The sequence below is a fragment of the Calypte anna genome, chromosome 2 (assembly GCF_003957555.1).
Source record: "Calypte anna isolate BGI_N300 chromosome 2, bCalAnn1_v1.p, whole genome shotgun sequence".
NCBI classification, from domain to species: domain Eukaryota; kingdom Metazoa; phylum Chordata; class Aves; order Apodiformes; family Trochilidae; genus Calypte; species Calypte anna.
The window spans coordinates 124,950,122-124,973,769 of NC_044245.1; positions in this window are offsets into that span (position 1 = coordinate 124,950,122).

The following is a 23,648-nucleotide window of genomic DNA, read 5'->3' on the forward strand; positions in this document are numbered from 1 at the left end:
TCCAATCAGCAATTAAATTTTGGACTGAAGGTTCAGGTGTCCAGACTGGTTTCTTGTGGCATTCTTCCTGTCTGGATCAATTGTTTCCTTTCATAGCCATGCTCTTTCATACTGTTCAAACAGGCTGAGTCTCTTTTTTCTTTTCTTATTGAAGTTATTCACAGGTATAATATCTTTAATGCTATTGTGCTTTTAGCCTGGATGGCAGACAAACACCATGCAGATGCTTTCTCACTGCCCCCCACTCCATGGGATGGGTGAAAATAAGAACCCTTGTAGATTGTGATCTAGAACTGAAGTAAAATAAAATAACAATATAATTGTACTAGTAACAACAGAATGTACAAATGAGTGATGCACAATGCAATTGCTCACTACCAGCCAAACAGCAGCCAGGCTCATCCCAGAGCAGAGAAAATCCTGAAACTGCAATCTTCCAAGACAGAAAGAGCTTTCAAGCCAACCATCATCTATAAACCGAGTATGAAGTTTGTGATATGGAATATTCCTTTGGCCAATTTGAGTCCATTGCTTTGGCTATGCCCCTTCCCAGCTTCTTGTGTACACACACACACACACACACATGCAAAACACAGGAGGCTGAAAAGTCCTTGGTTTCTTAGCAACAACCAACACCCTCAGTGTATTATCAACACTGTAATTTCTTAAAAGAATAGTATTCCAGGAAGTCTACATTAGCATCTGATAAATCAGTCCTATTGGTACATTAAGTAAGTGCTGTTTTGCCTCTGGCTACTTAAAACAAAACTATCCATCTTTGCTGTTTGCAAAATAAAATCAAATAATTATGTAAATTTTGCTTCAGAAATTTAAGAAAGTCTGTATCCTTTTTCAGCTATAGCACACAGCACTACTATGTATGAAATTTCACCCACAGTATTACTTTTATATATAGACTTTAAGAGTTATTATGCTGAAAAAAGATTAAGTTTGCCCTTGAGTACTTCAGCAATCTCACCCTGTAATCCAGCAAACTTGCTACTCAAACTGTACCTAAAGAAAAATTTCCAAGAAATATGTGAAATTCTTGGAGGATTAGCTAATCAGAGAATCACAGAAATATCACTTCTGGAAAAGACCTCTAAGATCACTGTATCCAACTATCAATATTCGTCTTCAATATTACTCTTCCCTAACAAAATAAATAAAAAATATTTATCCATATCTTTATCACCATGCCCAGTAGAGCATGTCCTGAAGTGCCTTATCTACACACTTTTTAAGTAATTTCAGGGATGGTGATTCCACCAGCTCCAGGGCAGTCCATTCCAACTCCTAACTATTCTTTCAGCAAAGAAATTCTTTCTGATACTGTGTCTAAACCTCCCCTGGTGCAGCTTCTGGCCATTTCCTCTAGACCTGTCACTATTTACTTAAGAGAAGAGGCCAGCACCCACCTCACTACGACCTCCTTTCACGTAGCTGTAGAGAGCAATAAGGCCTCCCTTCCTCTTCCTCTTCTGCAAACTAAACAATCCCAGTTCTCTCAGCCTCTCCTCACAGGACTTGTTCTCCAGACCCTTCAACAGCCTCATTGCCCTTCTCTGAACTCACTCCAGCACCTCAGTCTTTCCGGTAGTGAGGGGCCCAGAACTGAACACAGCACTTGAGGTGCAGCCTCACCAGAGCTGAGTACAAGGGCACCATCACTTCCCCTCTCCTGCTGGCCATAGCACTCCTGATACAAGCCAGGATGCCGTTGGACTTCTTGGTCACCTGGGCACACTGCTGGCTCATATTCAGCTTCTGTTGACCAACACCCTCAGGTTTTTTTCTTCCTGTCAGCTTTCCATCCACTTCTCCCCAAGCCTGTACCATTGCATGGGGTTGTTGTGACCCAAGTGCAGGGTGCAACACTTGGCCTTGTAGGACCTCATATAATTGGCCTCAGCCCAAAGATCCAGGATGTCCAGATTCCTCTGTAGAGCCTTCTTATTCTTGAGCAGATCAACAGCCCACCCAACTTGGTATCATCTGCAAACCTTTTGAGGAAATACTCAATTCTCTCATCTAGATGATTCTCTCTATCTGGTCAGGCAGTGTTTCCTGGTGAAGAGAACAGAAGTGTACTGTGTAGCAGATGATTTAAAACTTTTATTTATTTCTGTGGAGATTTGGGCCATCCTTTTGCTGAGAAGTGGCCTAACCACCAGACTAAAGGCTCTTTGGGGGCTGTGACAATAGAAGAGGTATGGAAGTGATATGAAGAAAACCTCTTGGTTTTTACAGCTGCTGCAGCTCTATTTTTTATGTAAAGAACAAAGCTCTCAGGAAAAGAAAATGGCATTCTACCTGAGCAGGAAACATTTTAACCATAAAACTAAAGTGATATACTTATGTCTTATAATTACAATATTTAGGGAATCTTCTTGCAAAATAGAACTCAAAGGGAGCGAACAAAGGGATATTTGCTTTCGGTCTAATGGGATGCACCTGGTAAATGAAAAAAAAATTGAAATGCTAGTTCTGAGTCAGCAGAGGAGGCTTTTGAAACAGTATCTGATACTCTTATCCTAATTTTCCTGGCAGTAGAATATGCTTTATTCACTTCAGACTTTTCACTTTCTGTGAATTTTTTGCATTTCACTGTGCTAAATGTCAATCAAATGAAAATTATTCTCTACTTGGTATGGGAAAGCCTTGGAGTTTAGTCCTGATGTACTGATAACTCAGGGCAAACTAGAACTTTGCAGGGAAACTTGTCTCTTAACATCAGTCAAATGTCCCATCACATGATGACTAGAAAACTCTTGTGGCATGTTGAAAATGTATATTCAAATGGTTTGATGGACAACTGGTATGAACACAGATAACCAAACCTACTTCTTGGTAAGCACTTCTCTTCTTAAAAGTGCACAGGTTCAAAATGTTCTGTCTCATAGCAGATCAAGCAATTCAACAGGGAGAGTTCAAAATGTCAGGTTTAGAAGAAAACAATTCCAGAACTGGAAAACAGAATGCAAAAATATTCAGCTCTTGTTATCTCTGCTACAAGTCAGGACATATTGACCCAAAGTGCACCTTGTTTTTTACGAAGACTCTCAGAGCAGTAACAGACCCACTTTTAGCCAGTCTGAGTCTATCAGCTCTGTTGTATAATATCTTTTCCAAGCATAAAGACAGGTTAACCCCCTTGTTTTGGGCAAATACATCTTGCACTAGATGAGTTTTCTCAAAGCCTCATCTATCCTGACCTTGAACACTTCAAGTGAAAATCTGAAACTACTGTCTATTAGTGCATGCTAAGCTTGGTAATGTGAGGTGTCGGTCTTCTCCATCCTATCAGTTCTTTTCCTGCCTTTCCTGCCTTTTTTCTGCCTGCCTAGGTTTGACTTCTGATCTGATAAGCAGATTAATAAGCAGAACCCAAGCACTTTACTTCACTGGTGTCCTCAATCTGAAATGTCCTTTCTACTGTTGCTAATAGAAGCCTTGATTTGCTGAAACCTGTGAAGTTTTAGTGGCAATATTCTTGTCCATAATTTTGGTGATTGATGTCTGGTAGTTTGAATGGGGAAGAACTCACAGCTTCTCCTTCCTGGCCTAAAGACCAGATATGTTGCATGGATTTCTTACAAATGCATTTAACATGATTTTCTTTCCAGATGAGAGATATTTTAGAAGGGCTAGATATTCAATGATAACTAAAAAGGGTGAGCAAAAATTCTGACATACATTGAAAAAACCCTCACCTTTCTTTCCATAATAAACTGTGCATCTCACCCTCTCCTTGGGGACAGCAAGCAGAGAGAAGGGAGGTGTAACTTCCCCTCATTCTTATGTCACTAGAAGCCTCACTTTTTTTCACTCCCTACTATTCCCCTTTACAATTTCCATTCTTGGCCATGAAAGGGGAAGAATGAGAGAATTTTCCATAGGGAAGATGAGAGAACAATAAATAAGGAGGAGCTGTATTTTATGGGTATAAATTTCAGGGGGTGGTGGTGAACTGTAGTGTATGTACATTTTTTAATACTCTCTCTCTGACCTACACCTTTTTTCTTTACTGTCCACCCATAAACACAAGACAGATGTTTGAATATATATACTCAAACATGAAAATATGTTACATGATTCATTTATATGACCTACCCATAGACACTGATTAATATGAAATGGTATTTTATGATGGAATACAGATGCAAAATAAGTGAAAAAAAAGTAAGAATAAATTAGTATTTAGAATGTATTGTTTTACTGCTTGCTCTCCAAAGAGTCAGATTAAAGACTATAGAATATGAAATGGTGGGTGATGAAGCAGAATAAAGAATTACTGGGAACTGATGAAGGAAATGCCATCAAAAGTTTCAGCCAACCAGCTTCAGAAACAGAAATTTGTGAGATCAGGTTTCTGACAATTACATTTAATGTTTGTGAAGCATAAATGTAATGTACTTATTATGGTAATCCCTTAAAAAATAGTTATTCCATACTCATTTCAGAATGTGGACGATGTGTTTTAAACAACACATGGACTGTTGCTGAATGGTCAAAAATGAGTTTGAGCTGCATGCCTATTAGGTACCGAATGAAGCAAAAGATCCTGTGAAAAATAATGGTATTCCATGATTGAAAGTCTTCAGTTGAAAGACTTTAGTTACCTTTAAGCAAACTTTTGCATATATAAGTGGAAATCAAGGCTGCTTGGGCAGCCTGAGTTTTTCTTTTCTAATGTCTTGGTGCTTGAATTTCCTTGGATTTATTGCAATATTTTGAATATGCTTCATTACACTCACTGGAAAATTTAATCTGTATCATTTCTAAGACCAATGGTAAGGCTGCCACAAGGAAATTGATATTTCAGATTTTTAAATGGATTCTTCATTTGTGATTATATAAAATAAGAGTAAATTCCTAAGTAATCCTAACTCAGTGTTCTTGCTTAAGAATGGCTATAACATCTACGCAGCTGGCTGCATAAGTATTCTGATTACATATTAAATTTAATGCATATTTTGGGCTATAAATTATATAAAAAATAGAAGCCTGAATATTTCCTACTTATGTCTGAGAAGAGGGACAGGAACACAAGCAAAGTAGCAAGAATTGGTTGTCATTGTCTCCTGCAGTGTGAATTGCCAGTATGGTTTAGTTTACAACAGAGGAAATTGGAGAAGCAACCATATTCAGTGCTGTTTTTTTTAGTCTGTGATAGTTCTGCTAAGGTAGTGATTTCCTCACTGGAGAGAGCTAAAAATATAACAGCAAGTAGGACTGGGACATATTAATGCAGAATCAATACTGCACAATAAAAGCAGAATTCTTTGGACTGAGAATTGAGCTTTTTCTTAAATTTTAGCAATTTTCTCTTGTAAATAGTTTACCTAGGAAGCATTTTGATTATATATCATGCTATTGGTCTACTGACATATGCCATCATATGAAATTATGCTGACGTACTGTGCAGCATCACTATAATATTGTGCAATGCAGCTCAGGTCTATCATTGATAAAAAGCTGCAATGATGCTCCTACTCAGAAACAAAAAAAGTTGTGATGGGTAGCATTGGAGCAAGAAAAACACCTGATACTATAATCTGATTTGCTATAGTGGACCCTTGAGCACATTGTCAATTCTGCTGGATTTTCATCAGCATAGATATTACCTAATATATGAGGCTAAATCATACAAAGGGCTTGCAATCCCTTTGTATACAGGCAGTATTGCAAATATTTGTTTATTGTAATTTACTCTTAAGCTTTTTGCAGCTTTGCTTCATTATAAAGTATCAATTTGTTTAAGTCAATTCTCAAAGCATTTTCTTTCAAGAGATTTAACATCTCTTCTAATCTAGCATGGTAGGTTTTGGCACAGCCAGAATCTTGCATTGTATAGGATAAAGCATTTTCACCACTTTATAGTCTTTTATAATGAGTCTATTAGATGAATTTATTTGCTTAGTGTTGGAATATTAAATATTTCTACATCTGTTGTTCATATGTGCACATTAAACCTTTTTTCCATTATGGAAAGCAGCTATGAGCTCTCCTTTTCTCTTATCCTCTCTCTCTCTCCCCCCCCCCCCCATTTTACATAAATTAAGCATGTGAATATTTGGCAGAAAGAATCTAAAAAACAAGTTAATGGAAACAAGTAACAGTGTTCCACTCCAAAGATATACAAAACAGGTCTATAATTTTGCAGAGAAAACTTGAGGCTTTCGTAGAGTCATAGAAAGTTAAGAGCTGGAAGGGACCTTGAAAGATCATCCAGTCCAACTACCTGTGCCAGAGCAGGGTCACCTACAGCAGGTCACACAGGAACATGTCCAGGTGGGGTTTGAATGTCTTCAGAGAAGGAGACTTCACAACCTCCCTGGGTATATGTTCCAGAATATAGTTCTTCCTTATATTTTTACAGAACTGCCTATGCTCCAGTTTATAATCATTGTCCCTTGTCCTAGTATTAGTTACTTTCTTCAAGAGAGGACTGTGAGCACCTTATAAAGCAGGAAGATATCTTTTCCCATTATTCTCCTTGTAGAGACAGGTAATGTGGCCCATCATTATAATATTGTTCTAGCTCTACACTCATTGAAAGGAATTCTAAAAATTTATTATATAAAGCCATGCCTTTATTTATGTTCCCCTTTCCCTATATATTGCATTTTGCTGGATTTTGGACATTGATTCTTCTGAAATTTTTGAAGCAGAGGTTGAAAAGATGTCCTGGATGACGTGCACCACATAATCTGTTTATCCAACTAGCTTGAAATATGAATGTGGTCTAGATCCTAATTAGCCTGTTCCTTCTATACTTGTTGTCAAGAGAATGAGCAGCAGAACCAATACAGTAGTTCATGCAATGTTTCTATATTACATTTATGTTACAGAAAAAAAAAATATTCCAGCTTTTAGTACTTTACCAAGCTTTGATGCTACTGAATTCTTCTGATTAGAAAGAACACTTTAGTGCCTGAAAGGAAGCTTACATCAGACTATGATATTTGACTGCTAAGCATGTATTACTTATTTGATAGAGGTTGTTGACAATAGAGTTTCTTTAAATGATGAGAGTAAAAGGCTTTACATTTTACAGTTAGAGACCCAACCAGATAAGGGAAATGTTTTTCATCTGCCAGGCCTCTAGATACAAATGTTCTGTCAACCAAAGTTACAAGTGTGAGAGTGTTGGAGGGTATAGATGGTCTGCAGCTTTTGATACACAAGGATTTGCTCATGTGACTAGTTAGAAGCCTTAAAAAGTTATCAGTGGGATGCTTCATAGAAAATTAATAGAGTTTTCTGTTTCAACTGTGGCCCAAGTTCTGTGTCTAAAAGCAAATCCAGTATCAAGGCATCTTATTTCTTCTTTTGCACTTCTAGGATCAGGGTGTGACATACACAAAAAAATGGACCATATATATGTGTGTGTATATATATACACACATATATATATATATATATAGTGTAAGAGCAGTGAGCTCTAAGAGCCTTCTTAGCGCAGGGAGTCAACATCTCCAGTACCAGAGGAAACTGGTCTCACTCATCAAAGCTCATATCTGCTTTTCATTCTGTACACACATCAAATAGCAAAATATTTCCCCTCTTGTGGCAATTTATAGTTCATAGAGAATGCATTTACATCTTGGTGACTGACAGGCACGTCAAAATGCTGGCTTTGATGTACAGTCTTTCCCAAATGAGTATTCTCAGGTAGCACCCATGGCAGAGACTGTCTAAGTAATGGGGATAGATTTTAGTGTCTTTGTGTCTTCTAATGCTTATTATTGTTGTACTCAAATATGTTATGACCAGGAAACTAGTCTAAAATCTGTGGCCCTTTAACCAGACAAGACCATGCAGAGTACACATTCTTGCTCAGATCTGTGACTGACCTGCTGTGGAAGACCCTGGCTATATCCATATTATTCAACATAAAACAAGACTGTGAGCTAATCCCTGATTAGCTCTTACCCTGATGACTGGTAGATTCCACAGAAAGTTATTGGAAGTTGTTGCCTGCAGTAATTCAGAGCAGGGTTAGCTACTGAGCCAGGGTAAACCAGAGAAGGTCCTCTGTGTCTGAGCTGGCTCCCTATTCCTTTATCTGGAAACATAGGTATGCCTCTGGATCCTGTCTGGGAATAAGGATAAGAATACTTGAACCTGACCCAATCTGATTTATACATGCATCTGCATATTTTCTGTTGATTATGTTAATCTTCTGTTTTACCATTTTAATGGGTTTTACTTTTAATAACTAAAGCCAAATTTAGGTAGTCAGCGAGCTATCATATATTCTCTTGATTCTTTTGCTTAGATACAAAGGTGCTTTCAGTGTAAGCTAACACATTGAAAATTTCTGTATTTCTAGATGTATATTTTTTCAATTATAAATTTGGCAAACATTGTCTAAAACGCACATTTTTAAAAAAGGTGTGTACTGCTATTGAGTGACTTTAAAAAGCTGAGTAATTTTTATGTCACCAACTGCATATTTCTTAACAGGAACAGCATTGTTTTTTGCTTGATTTCCACTTGGCAAATATTTAGTAAGAAAGATGCATCTGGATACAAAGTTTGAGATTAATCCTTTGTATCTGTAAGATCTAAATATATAACTATGAAACTTCCTAGGAGTTTTTTTCTGGATGGTGACAAAATATAATCTTTGATTCCTGTACTTTATGCTACCCTAAATCTTTGGTGTTGAAAATTTCATGGGAATACACGACACTACAATAAACTTAATGATGTAATTAGAATATGGAATTTGATGATAAGCTCAAGAGTATTAACAGATCAAAATTTAATACAACAAAAAGCAGAAAGGCAAAGGATTAAGAAGTCTTTTCACAAGCAACTTCATGGGTTTTTTTCTCTATGAGCATATGGAAAAGATAATGCATAAAAATGTGATTACCCAGATAAGACAACATTTCTCCCTCAGCTCTAAAACTGGGATTAATGCTTCAAGTCTAGATATAAACCATGCTCTTAATAGTGTAACTATGATCAATTTAAGACACAGCTTTCCACTGAAGCTGTAAAAACAAACAAAAATACACAAAGAGCTTTGGAATTCTCTGCTTTATCAGGCCCCATTTTTTAAGACTCTTAGGGATGGCTAAAAAATCATAAGTCATAAGGATACTCTTGGCATGTCTTTTTATAAATGTTAATTTTAATCCTTTTTCAGCACATTTTGTGACTTATGTTGCAATCGTTTTTCACTTAAACCCATGAAATTAGTTTTTTGTGATTGTCCTTCCTAACTGAAAGCTGAAACTCATGGGCAATCACTTGCCTCCTAAGAGCTGAGCTTTCACCTACTTATGGCCAATAATGTTAAGCTATCAGTGAAAAAGTAAGAGTTAATAACATTTGGGGAGGGGAATTTGGGTGATATTACTGTTTTTGAATGTACAAAATGGGCCAAAACAAAAATAAACATATATTTATGTACAGGCAAACGCATCTGTATGGAAAGTTTAACAAAACACTATCTACCTTCCTTTAAAAATATTATTAGTGGGGTTAGGTTGCTTTTAATTTAGATGAAGTTACGTTTCTGATGCGATGTTCAAAGGTTAGTAATAAAGTCCAGGTTAGCTTGATAAATGCTGGACTGAACCCATTTTGTTGTTAAACATTTGACTGAAATGGCTGATATGCATTGAATTCTGAAACTCAGAGAACAGATTTGACTGAGGGCTTGCTGTCATCAGTCACAGTTTCTCCAGAGAGCCTTATGGCTTGAGACAGGATTTGATATAAAAGTCTAGCTTAAGGATTTTCTACCATTATCAAGTTAACACAGCAATACTGTTTGCTGTTTCTTTCCAAAGCATTTTAGCATTTAAGAATAGATGGTATGGCAAGATATTTGTAAAACTGAAGAAATAGTCTAAACTTCTATCTTTGACTTTGTAGGGCTGTTCTTGAAGTGTATGTTGCCTTCTGTGCCATTAACTCAGCAATGTTTAAGATATGTCACTAGCAAGAAATACCAGAAAGGAGGCTAGCAGGAATGTTTTCTCCCATGGGGTTTGCCTGTAGAAGTCATACTTCCTACCCACTGCAGTACAAAGTTAATCTGAGATCCATTAGTATTTAAATAAATGTACCCAGTTCAAATAGGACAGAAAAGAAAAAACTTCCCACAGCTTCTAAGATAGCTCCAATCTTTCTGTTCCAGGGGTGCCAGACTTTGGATACTCACTTTGAAGGCCACAGCTTACAAACAAGACTATCTTCTGCTTCAAATTCAGTGTGACTTCTTAGGCTACGGCACTTGATCATTTATGTTCAGGAGATGTGCTGTCAGCACCTCTGATGCTGGCACACTTGGTGACTACAGCCAGCTGTGTGCTGTACTGCTCCCACCTGTAAAAGTGGGAATGCTTCCTTCCAAAGTGAAATAATTTCCTACTGCTATGTTTTTAGTTAAAAATTGAAGAGAATATTCTTTATTTTGGAAGCTTTCTTCCATAATTACAAGCATCAATTTTCAATGGCAGATGTAGATGTAACACTTCAGTTACTGAACATCTGGTAAAAGCTTACAGGGTATTCCCAACTGAAGAGAAGGGAAAATAAATGTAGACACTTGTGTATTAATCATAATTTTGTCAGTGGATAAAGCAGATATAAATGTATTTCAGTTAAGTTTTCAATTACTCTGAAATGTTCCTCATACACACTTGGAAACGCAGCATGGTGCTTTTGGAAGTACTGAATACTCTGCAGAAAAAAAAAGAAAACAAATTTTAGGACACCAACTCATCATATTCACAAACCCTTTTCATTTCAAGAAAAAACAGAAACCTTTTCAGATTTTTTTTGATAAAATCAAATATGCCTTTTGAAACAGGTTTTGCATAAATTGTTTCATATGTGCATATGAGTAATACAGTTTATCTGTTACAAATAGATTAAAACTTCCTGTCACAGTGTCTCTTCCTGCCCCTCCTTCTTGTCTTCTCTTCTCTCGTCTCTGCTTCCAAGAAGGTGCAGTTTCTATGTTAGACTACAGTAAAAATTGAAGAACATATAGGCAAAATATGTATTCATTTAACAACTTTATTTTTTCTAAGATTAACGTTGAATCCACTAACCAGCTGACTATGTGATGTATGGCTTAAAATACATGAACCTGTTACCTGTTAATATTTATAGTTTGCCTTAGATGGAAAATACAAACCACCTTTAGTGACAATAAGAACAGATGAAACACAAGAGGAAAGTTTTCTTTATTTAAAGAGAAATTTAAAGGGGTTTTACATGAAGATTTAAAGCTATTGGAAGGTATTCTCTTATAACAGAAGGTAAGTTGATGTGCTCATACCCATATGCATAAATGTCTAGGTGATTCTTATTCATTAGATAGCAGTGACTCTTGTATGGCAATCATAATTTTCTTTATAATGTCATTAGATATTTTATTAGGACAAATATTTCAACTGATTTCATTTTCCTAAATGAAAAATTTCTTCAAGAAACTGTAACCATGTCACAGAGTGGACTGTCCTGGAGATCACTAATTCAGACCTGCTTTTCAGTAGTCTTAAACAAAAACTGCCATTATAACAAATAATTATAGCCTATCACAGACACATCCAGAAATGCTCTATTTGCCCCTACTAAGCTCTGGTTCTAAGTGCACTCTTTGAGCTAAGATAATATGCAGCCCTGGTATGATTCAGGATCAGGATTTTCTGCTGAAAACCTGGGAAAGTATGCATCCAGGCTGAAATTTTTTTAAAAAGCTGCTAGATGGAAAAGTATTACAAGAAAGGCAAGGATATGCTGGAGCATGTCCAGAGAAAGGCCATGAGGGTGATCAGAGTTCTGGAAGACCTCTTCTATGAAGAGACACTGAGAGAGTTGGGCTTGTTCAATCTCTAGAGGAGAGGGCTCCAAGGAGACCTTATTACAGCGTTCCAGTATCTGAAGGGGCCTACAAGAAAGCTGGTGAGGGACTTTTCAGGATGTCAGGTAGTGATAGGACTAGGGGGAATGGGAGTTAGGAAGAAGTTCTTCACCATGAGGATGGTGAGACACTGGAACATGCAGCACCTTCCACTTTACAAGCATAGAAATTCAGTCTCAGGTGCCAAGTGATATGTACAGGATCATGATGCAGCTCAGAGAAATGCTGCCGTAAGACTGAGATTTTTTTGGTGCATAATATAATAGACCACAGTTTAATATAGATGAGTTATATATTTGTTCAGAACTTCTATATATAATATATATTGACACTGGAATGCATGAAATATGAAAGCAATCAATTTACAATATTAGAAACTATTACTTTAGCTTCCAGAATCATATGTATGACCATGAGGACATAGAATGGGATTACTCACATGAGCCAATACAGAACACCAAAGGATGTGTGTATGTGCCTCTCTTCTAAAGAAAGCCCTGACATATATTTAACAAAAAAATCTTTCTTGAAGGTTGGATTCTTGGCCCAAATGCCACTCCTGGATTCAAGTGCCCAAGTAGTTCCTCTTGGTCATGGAGTATCATCACTTTTTAGTTGGAAAGGGAGGAGACAGAGCAGGGATTAGGGGGTCACATAACCTTGTGGCTTGAACACTGAGGAAACAAGAAGCACACATTTATTGCATTCAGATTGAAGAAGTTTTGACCAAGGTTTCCAGATCTCCAGCAAACTCTGAAACCAGCAGCCTGAAAGAGAAGCTAGGAGAAATCTGTCTCCATTTCCTATGTTGATTGATGTTAGGTCACTACAGAAAGAAAGAAGAAATTATACAAAGAGTAAGCAAGGAAAACAGAAAGAATGGTTTGCTTAAGCAAGAGAGGGCAGGGGTAGGCAGTGCGAAAAGTCCTGGGCTCTGCCCTAGCTTCTAATTGTGTTTGTGTAATTATTTTTTTCTAGTATCTTTTTGCTGCAACAAGCTGTTAACCAATGCAATTAAATTTTCTTCTGGAAATAGCAGTAAATAAAAGTTTAGTTAATTAAATATGCTTTCCCAATTATTGTGAGCAGAATTTATTTTTTTTTTCCCGATACACTTTTAAAAAAAACGTTCATCTTGCAAAGAAATATGTCACCATGTGGATCAGTTTGTTGTGCTTGGTTGGCCTGCAGAAGCCTCTGGGTATTTTTTGCTGCTGTGAAAATCCACAGCAGCTGCTGGTCTTTCCTTGTCTCCAGGCACACATGGGACCTAGCTTGGAGGAATTCTGGAATGGTACATTGGTTAATTTGCAAATGAGAAAACTGACTTGCTGATGGGGAAAAAAAATAAAAGGAGTCTAACAAATGTTAAAAAACCAGCTTTGTGTTGCAGGGGCAAAATTTGCTTCACTCTGCCAGGTCAGCTAGAGTCCAATGCATTACATATTTGGTAACTTTGTCAGGACTAGCAGACATTGTTTCTGGGAGGGACACATTTCTTTATCCAAAAGTTAAGCATCTCATCTTTCCTAAGCTGTTCAATAGAGCTTTCATGTCTAGGTACAAGTTTGGAAATGCATTTATTATTGTTGATTGTTCATTATTTCAAAAGCAGGAAGGGATTTCTTCTAAACACCATCCTAGCTGCTGGTAAATATCTCACAGCTTCCAAGACAGCTTATTAGGAGCAATAGTATCTTAATCTAAATGATTGTGGCTTCAAAGACGTGGCTAATTTTGCCTCAGCCACCTCTGCAAATGCAAGTAATCAAGTTTCTTCTTGTCCTTGTCTAAGACCTTTATCTAGGCCTATGTTACAAAGTGACATAACAACAGCCAGGCAACCTCCCACCTTCTGGAAGAGGACTGCTCTGCTGGGTAATGCTGGATAACCCTTATTGCACTGATACAAAGGGGGTAAAAAAATAAAGGGGCTATTTGTTCAACTTGCCCAGTGTGAGCTTGCACAGAGTTGATGCAGAGTACTCAGTTCCAAAGTGCATGCAGCCAGTGTTGCTGCAGATGCACAATAAGGAGGCAAAAATGATATGACCAGAATATGCCTGTTAGGGAAAAGGAGTTATGTGCTACACAAAATAGATATGTAAAAGTCCGGAGCCGGAGGACTGAGATGAACCAAAAATGCAGGGATTTCTGAGTGGGGTTCTTTGTACGATTTATCAAAGTAATTACAATTTTGTAACAAATTGCTCTCTTTATAAGAAAGTTTATTATCAACAAGTGAAGTGGACATAAGCTTTGAAAGGGCGGTTAGTTCCCTTGGTATGGATGAATGTAGTTACAAATGAAGCTTAATGGCAGTTTTTCTCATTTATTTGCATTTAGTCAAGCTTATTGATCCTAACACTCTGTTTTGTTTCTGGAGAGAGAAAAGGATCTCTTTTGTGCGTTACTAATGGACAGATAAGATTTTAGGGGACATACCACCTTAGAGAATAAAGTTAGGAGTCTCATATGATGGTTATAGTTACTTTGTTGGTGCCGAATTAACTGCTTTACCCCAGGTCAAAATCTGCTCATGGACATTTTGAGGATGGGTTATCTGAATAACTGAAATAAATTATTTAAATCATAGTCTTCTGGCTTGTTTCTATATTTTAATTTTTTTTTCTTTGCTTTCCTGTTTGAGAATTTATGATTTTTATCAATAGAATTGAAATACTGCATTTTTTATATTGATCCAAAAAGAAGTTCCAAGTTGTCAAGTAATGACATGGCTCTTTAATAAATTACAGGAAATTTTCACATATTGTGTGTTGAGTAGAAAACAAAAACGTTGTGTGTGCATACATATGTGCACCATAATGCATATTTTTCCTTCAGAACTGAGTACACCCTGACAAGAAAGTGGAGGGGAAAAAAATCCATATACTCAACAAACTTTTGACTGGATAGTTTTTAATAGGGTTTGTTTGTTTGTTTGTTTGTTTTTGTATTAAAAATAATTAGCTTTTCAACAGTGATTCAAGCTGAGTAAGGCTTTTGATCCTCCTTGGCAAGCTGATGAAGAATGGGGTAGAGAAGCCAACAGTGAGGAGGAAGGAAAACTGACTCAAGTGCTGGGCTCAAAGTGCTGTGATCAGCAGAGTGAGATCCAGCTGGAGGCCAATCACTAGTATTGTACCCCAGGGATCAATACTGGCTCAACACTTTTTAACATCTTCATTAATGACCTGGATGGTGGTGCAGAAGATTGCAGACAGTACAAAACCAGGAGGAGTGACTGATAGACAAAATGGCTGTGTTGCCATTCAGGGGGATCTTGAGAGACTGGAGAAATGGGCCAACAGAAAGAGTGTGAAGTTTGATACAGGGAAATGCAAAGTCCTGCACCTGGGAAGAACTAACTCTATGGACCAGTACAGGCTGGGAGCCAAATGGCTGCAAAGCAGCTTTATAGTAGAAGACTTTAGAGTCCTAGTGGACAAGGAGTTGAATACAAGTCAGCAAAGTGCCTTTGAGGTAAAGAAATCCAATAACATCATGGGAAGCATTAGGAAGAACAAGCAGGTCATGGGAGGTCATTGCTTCCTTCTGCTGAGCACTAGGGAGACCACATCAGGAATACTGTGTTGTAGTGGAACAAAGCAATCAGATGCCTCTGATTACCGAGAAGTGGGTGTGAGCCGGTATCAAATCCACCTGTGCCCAATTAGGGCAGGCCCCCTATTGAACATGTGCAAGACCAGGGGGCCAATAAAAGGTGAAACTCACAGCCACACACTAGCTCACTCTCAAGCACCGTATTACCTTTATTGCGCCACTAGCGCTCATTGCCCTCAGGGTGAGGCTCTCTGTGGAGTCTCGAACCCGGGGCTTTCGGCATTGCAGAACTGGGTCTTAACCAGCTGCGCCACGAGAGCCTCACCTTGGAGGCGATGAGCACTAGTGACGCAATAAAGGTAATACAGTGCTTGAGAGTGAGCTAGTGTGTGGCTGTGAGTTTCACCTTTTATTGGCCCCCTGGTCTTGCACATGTTCAATAGGGGGCCTGCCCTAATTGGGCACAGGTGGATTTGATACCGGCTCACACCCACTTCTCGGTAATCAGAGGCATCTGATTGCTTTGTTCCACTACACTGTGTCCAGTTCCAGGCTCCCCACTACCCAAAAAATATGGGTTTACTGAAATGAATCTAGTGCGAGGACACAAAGATGACAAAGGGACTGAAACATCTTCCCCTCTTTGTCCTTGATTGCCTTGGATGTGTATTCTCATTCGGTGATAGGGGCAGTTTAATCTGGAATTAACAAAGGTATCACACTAATTTATTTTTTCTTTTTTTGCAAAGAAATGGTACAAGTTTTACTGACATACGTAATGGAAATGCACTAGTGTGGAACATTAAAAGAAGAAATTTTCATTAAAAGACAAATGTGCATTTTCCATAGAAATTTTCCTTAAAAGACCAATGTGCGTTTTCCACAACTGTAGGTACTAGTATATTTGTATATAAGTGCAAAGTATATTTACTTCTATGGGATTCACTTTGCAATTAAAACAGTCAATCTAGGTATTTGCATGTGGATTACCTTCTATCCATCATCAGTCAGGGGCCAACACAGTGATTAAGGTCATCCTAAAATGATCAAGTTCTTACTGGCTATTGAGCTGAAGTACTCCATAGTTCACCCTGAATGACTGCTTTGACTGACACTCACTGGCTATAGTGGAAGTTTAGATTTCTACAAGCCTTTACCCAGTGCTGAAGTGGCTGAAATAAAAAGCTGTTTTCAGATTTCTTTTTAATGACCAAAGCACAAACTAGTTATAGCATCTTCTTCTGCTGTTTCATTGAGCCAATTTTACTGTCAGTTTTAACAGACTTTTCCATACATTTACCTATAAGCAAACCTCATGCTTGTTCTCTTTTTCTCATTTATTCTTGTTCTGAAGTTTTTAAATGCAGATGCCCCATTAAACTGGGTCAGACTAGCTATATTAAACTTTGACAAATTAGGATGTGAGCTTGTTGAACATAAAAAATTCAGATGATAATCTAATTTCCATTCATTTTCATGATTGGCTACCAAGTGAATTTGAGTATCCTGAATGTCAGGACTCTGAATTCGTGTTCAGATTTATTGTGGTTATGAAATATTTATCTTGGAGATACACTACTAGGGAAATGAGGTCTGATAAGTTAAAATCTTCTGTGTTTTTTTGGTTTGGTTTTTTTTAGTTATTTTTTATTTATTTATTTGATGACCCTTCTCCACAGAATATAGATTTCCTTTAAAGGTAGCAACTAAGACATTGGGGAGTTCATAGAGCCTGAAGTGAATCAGAGATTCAATTAGCAGAGTACAGGCTCTGGAATTCTGGAAAACAGATTTTGGCTAATTAAGGGAATTGGTAGAGGTCCTGTGGGAGGCAGTTCTGAAAGGAAAAGGAGTTCAAGAGATTTTGCAAGTCTTTTGGGGACAACTTCCTCCAAACAAAATAATGGTCTATCCTACACTAAGGAAAAGAAGATGATGCTATGTCAACAGGAAAAAAACTTGCCTTGGAAGGATACTTTTGGATGAGATCCAATTTGGAACAGTTCTATCTAAAATGCAAATGGGGCTGGGCTATGGGGGAGGAATATAGATACACTGCTATATTGGAATAGTGCTGGAAAATCAAAAATCAGCTAAGAAACTAACAAATGAAGTAAAGCGAAGCAGAAAAGCTTCTAAAGCTACATCAGCAGTAAAAGGACAAACAGGGAACACAGTGGGATGTTACTGGATGAAGCAGATGAATTGGTAGCAGATACAGTAGAGGCTGAAGTACTGGATGTCTTTTAGCCCTTGTCTTCACCAGAAAGTTTTGTTATGCTTTTTTTGCCTAGATACAGAATGCAAGAATGAGCAGAATTACTGGTAGTGAAAGAGAGAAAAGTCAGATATCTTAAGGAAAATCAACTCATGCAAGTCCATAAGACCTGATGGTATGCTTAATCTCTTTATCAGTATCTTTCTGGCTAAGGAGGGAACATGCATACCTGTTAAAATGCAGATAAAACCACACTGAGGGGATACAATCAATACACTCCACCATTCAAAGGACTGACACCGTAGGAGAATGGGTCAACAGTATCCTGACAAAATTCTACAAGGACAGCTAAAGTCCTCTACCCAAGAAAGACAGTTTGAGCCCCAGTCAAGTTTGTTATCCAGGTCTCTAAAATATACAAAAAGGATGCTGATCAACTGAATTTGTAATTAGTGGAAGCGTTTTTGATAGTTCTTCCTGTAGATCCATCTAGACCAAGGCTAAAACCAGCTGTGTTATATTGCCTTGGCTCAAGTAAAGTGCCTCTTTATGTTATCCTGTCTTAGTGCAGTTTCTGTTTCATGATTTCCTTTGGATGAAACTAGAGAAGATCTAGAATGATCTTCTCTCACAGTTTAGACAGTTGTTCTATCTCCCAAGCCCACATGAGAAAGAAGCACTGGGAAAAGGAAGGAGAACAGTGGGTTGAAATGAAAACAAATTTAATAGAATCATAATAATGAATCAATATTAACCCATATACTAATATAAGATAGAAAGTTATACTCAGATCTGGGTAGTAGCTGCAAGCTGTGTGCTTTCAGCAGTGAAGGCCCAACACTACCAGCACAACAGCTCCCACAGCAAGCGGAGTGGGAGGTCTCAGATGCAGTACAACAGACAAAATAAATGGGAACCTCTAGGGAAAACAGCCATGGTAGATGAAAAAAATCATCCCTCCAAACTTCCTGAGTTTCAACAAAGACGGTATTTGTGGTTGTAAATACCTGGGTCATCCAGCAGCCCTGGGCTTCATCCCTTCTGTATGTTTCAGAACTGGCCTTGACCTTGATCACTAGAGAAAATGCCAGAGAATCTTCTCTCTTTCTAAAAATTTTTAAATTTTTTTTTCTCATAGAATTGTACTCTGCAGCCTCTCAAAAGTAGTTTGTCTGAACAGAAAAATTTTTATATTTCTGCCCAAGGAAAACCAGGACATCTCCCTAGTGGACTCAGCAAGCCTTCTAATTTAGATGACTGTGGGTGAACTTATGTGTATAATGGAAATGTACTCTGTCCCTGCACATTCAATAGGAAAGGAACAGTTACTTCTTTGATAAATAAGAACTTAAGTGCATAAGTGCTTTATAATATATAATTTCAGCACTGTTTTATAACCCTACACAGCAGAACAATAAATGTGACTTTTCACTAACCAGATAAATGCCAGACATGAAAGTAAATAGAACAGCCCTTGGGCAGTAATGTTTTACTGTGACTCCAAACCGAGAACTATGATTTACCTGTGATGCCAACTTAAACTAAGGTATTAGGAGAGATACTGTTTTCTTGTGAAAAAAAGTGAAGTTTAATTTAATGGCACTACTTTCAAATTAAGATTTATCATTTAAATACCAAAATCCATTGTAAGGATTCATTTTCTGGTGCTAGGCAATAGCAGCACTTTTATCTACTCTACACAATGTTCACTGATGCAAGATATTTGGTCTGATGGTTTTATAGTCTCATAATCTGCCCCACTGATTTTCCAGTAAATGGGAAATAATACTATCATGGAAAAGCCTCAGGAATAGACCAGCTCTGGAACTGACCTTTGGGATAGTTTGCATGAGTTTTAGTAGCAAACCCTTTCAGTTTTGTAACTGCATTTTACTATGCATCTACTATGCATTAGCAGATCATCTTAATGATAGGGATGATCTTGTTTGCTCTATAGGCTCAGTTTCAAAATGTAAATCAAATATTTTTCCTGTGCTTTTAATTTTTTTTCTCAATAGACTTCATTTTCCACTTTGTCGAAATGCATTTTAGTACAGAATATTTCAAACAATATCTTACAGTAAATGTATTTTCTTTGTCCTACTGAAACTAGTATCCTTAAGATGTTTGTGACCAGGCTGCTCAGGTTAGATTAAAGAACCAGCAAATTAGAATCTATGTCAGTTAAGTGCCTGTAAATCAGCTATGGAGGGAACTTCATTAGTGTTTGTGTTATGTGCTTCAACAGCAAACCAGATTAAAAAATCTCTGTACCCCTGTAACAAAGACTGATCCTTCCTTCTGTAGGCCCAGAGTACATGGTTTGGGTGCCATGTAAATCAGATTAAAAATGATTCAGAAGAAGAAAATTCTTTGAAGAAATCAGAAGAATGTGGTTTTCTTTTAGAAAGGAAGATTGAAAGGTTACATGGTATGTCTTAAAATATGCAGAACAGTACTTTATAGATGAAGGAAATCATTATCTCCATGGCTATAGTTCTTAGAATAAGATGAGTGAGCAAGAGTGACTTAGTTCGCATATTATGGATACATTTTAAACTGATAGAAGAGGAAGAGCACATTGTTCTGTGAAGGCCACAGAAATTTCACCTCTGAATTTTTCAAGCACCCAGTTGATACAACTGTCTAACAGAAAGTTTAGGTTTGAGGAAGCATAACTTCGGCAGAGATTTGAATTAAGGTTTCCAAGGTTGTTTTTAGCTGACATCTTCAATCAGAGAAGGTTGCTTTTTTTCTGTTTGTTTGTTTGTTTGTTTGGGGTTTTTTAGCTTTTTTTTCTTGTTTTATTGGGGTTTAGGGATGAGATTTTTGTTGGTTTGTTTTTTTCCTTCATTTCTCCCCTCCTCCTTTATGAATCTGTGAGGATTTTGACACTGTGCTGGAAATTTCTGTCACACATAGAATTTACTCTCAACTTCCTACCGGCTGTTCCATTTCTTCCTCAAGAAAAAATATTTCAGGAAAAACCTGTTTTGCTTAACATATTAGCATGTGAAATAACTGTATAGAAATCTATTCACAAGGCTCCAGCTTTTATACAGATTGAGTAATTGAGTTGTGAAAACTGAATTCCTTCTTGGAATTTTTTCCAGGTAATCCCTCAAGTCCTCCCAGATCCACTTCCTATTACTTCTGCACTCTGTGGAGATCTTGTCTTGAAAAGAAAATTTGTCTCTAAGCAAATTGCCTACTGGTTTTTTATTTATCTATAATCTATAAAATGAGGACAGTTCTTACAAAACCAGTAAGTTCTGATTTGCAAATGTAAATCCATGAAAGTGTAACCTTTTCTTGTGATTTATTGTCTACTTATCCTCTATCAGTGTTTTATACTGAATTTTTGCCTCCTTAATATAATCCAAATATTTCTTCTCTTTAATATTTTACACTCCTGATTTTTGAGGTGTGGCCTGACTTTGACTAGCACCACTCACATACAATATAATCTACCTCCATAGTTTTATGTTGATTGTCAAATTAAGATCCCACTGGAGATTAATCAGTGCACAAACACCCATTTTCCCCCAGTTCTGCTCCAGCTCACTTGTGCTCTAGGTGGAAATGGACTTTAGATTTAATCCAAACTTAAATGTCAAGTTATCTCCTGTTGGGAAACTGTTTGGAAGAAAACAGACGTGAGCAATCCTGACTATTTAGCTTTAGCTAGAGTAAGCTAAGGGCCTTGAGGCCCAGCTGCAAGGTTACTGAAAGATGAGCTATGGGAAAAAGATAAGGGGAGCTGGCTACAGAAAAGAATAACAACAGGATAATGATGTAGCCAGCAGAAGTTCTGTGAGAACAGGACTTGTGGCCAAGATATTGCCACCTGCAAGATATCATTATATAAACAAGGGCTTTATATAAAGTGAGTGTGGATTGTTAATAGACGACTTCACTTTAACCATATTGGTGATTACGTGTTGTTCTTAAGCCTCCATGGATTTTCTACAACCTCCTACACTTGTATGTTTATCTTTGCTTTAGTTTTGCACTTTTCATGTAAGAAACAGCTAAACACTGAATTTGTGATTCTCATATTTGACTGCTATAGTTAGTTCTTAGATGTGTGAAGAATCCTGAATCCCTTGTGTAAATGAGGTAAGTCATAATACTTTTAAAATGAAAAAACAGTGAGAGAAGTGTTTCAGTAACGATTGTGTGGGCAATGCAGGTGCACAGATGATCCAGGTCACTTGACTTTATCAGGGCTTGCTTGTTCAGTCACTGTCCTATTGACTGTGCATATGTTGCTTCGTGATGAAGCACAGCTCTAGCTGTGCATCCATCTATCCATCTGTCTGTTTATCTATCTATCAGGCATCTATCAGGGCTTTGGCAGACCTACACTAGCTCCTACACTAACTTTAGCCAAATGCTAGATAGTGGTGGTGATAACATAAATAAGTTGCTAGAGTAACATAAATAAGTTGCTAGAGTTCTTCCAAATATCACTACCAAAATAGTTTGTAGGTGATACCAAGCTGAGTGGTGCAGTAGAAATTCCTGAGAGTGTCATATAGAGGGGTCTGGACAACCTTGAGAAGCGGGCCCATGTGGACCCCATGAGGTGCAATACGGCCAAGTACAAGTTTCTCCACCTGATTGAGGGCAACACCCGGTACCAGTACAGGCTGCAGGATGAAGGGATTAAGAGCAGCCACTGAGAAAGACTTGGAGTTAATAGTGGATGAAAAGTTGGACATGGACAGGAAATGTGCACTTGTGGTCCAGTCAGCCTTATCCTGGTCTACATTACAAGAAGTGTGGTGAGAAGGTCAAGGGATGTGATTCTGTCTCTCTACTTTTCTCTAGTTAGACCCCACATAGAGTACTGTGTCATCCATCTCTGGATTCCTCACCATAAGAAGTACAAGGACATGTGTGAGTGGGTCCAGAGGATGGCCACAAAATTATCAGTGGGATGGAACACCTCTTCTATGAGGAAAGGCTGTGAGACCTGGGACTTTCAGCCTGGAGAAGAGAAGACTCTGGAGAAAACTTATTGCAGCCTTTCAATACTTAAAGGGAGCATCTAAGAAAGATGAGGACAAAATTTTTAGCAGATCTTTTGCAACAGGACAAGGAGTGAGGACTGTAAACTGAAAGAGTGTAGAATTAGACTAGAGATAATTTTACAATGAGGGTGGGGAAATGTTGGAGCAGGTTGCCCAGAGAGGTAGTAGAAACCTTATCCCTGTAAATATTCAAGGTCAGGTTGGACAGTCTGCTGAGCAGCCTTATACCTTATCTGATTGAAGATGTCTCTGTTTACTGCATGGTATGTTGGATTACAGGGCCTTTAAAGTGTGATTGATTATATGATTGATTATACGACTATTAGGGCATTGTCCCAATGTCCCTTAAACACTGAGAAGCATGGGACATCAACCACTTCTCTAGGAAGCCAGTTATGTATATAAAGTAGCACTAAAGCCCAATATAACAGATGCTTATGAATGTTGTTTTAATTGAGCATTTTATTAACATGGTTAAGGATTCAGTAGTGAATTATTCTGTTTAAGTCTTTCATTAGGTGCTTAGAACTCTGTGTCACAAAGTTACTGAAGTAACCTGGTTATGGCAAAGAGAATATGAAAACTTTGTCAGTGACAAAAGAAAAGCACAATTAGTAGCTGGTGAAGAGCCCTCCAGGTGAAGTTAATTCTCCTTAGGAAATATTTTCTAATCATTCACCAAAACATTTAATATCTTCCTAGCTCTTTGATAATTACTGTTTATGTAGGATATAGGAAAGCACTGTTTTCTAATCTTTTTGAAAATAAATTAAAGAAACTGAAAAATGAAAGAAAAGGAAACATATATTATCCAGTCTTGAATATGATAATTGATATAGGATTTTAGTGGACTAACCATAATCAGAGCTATGAAGGCTGGAACCTGTGTGTTAAAGCACACCATGACTGCAGTAATGAGTACAGACTAAGATAA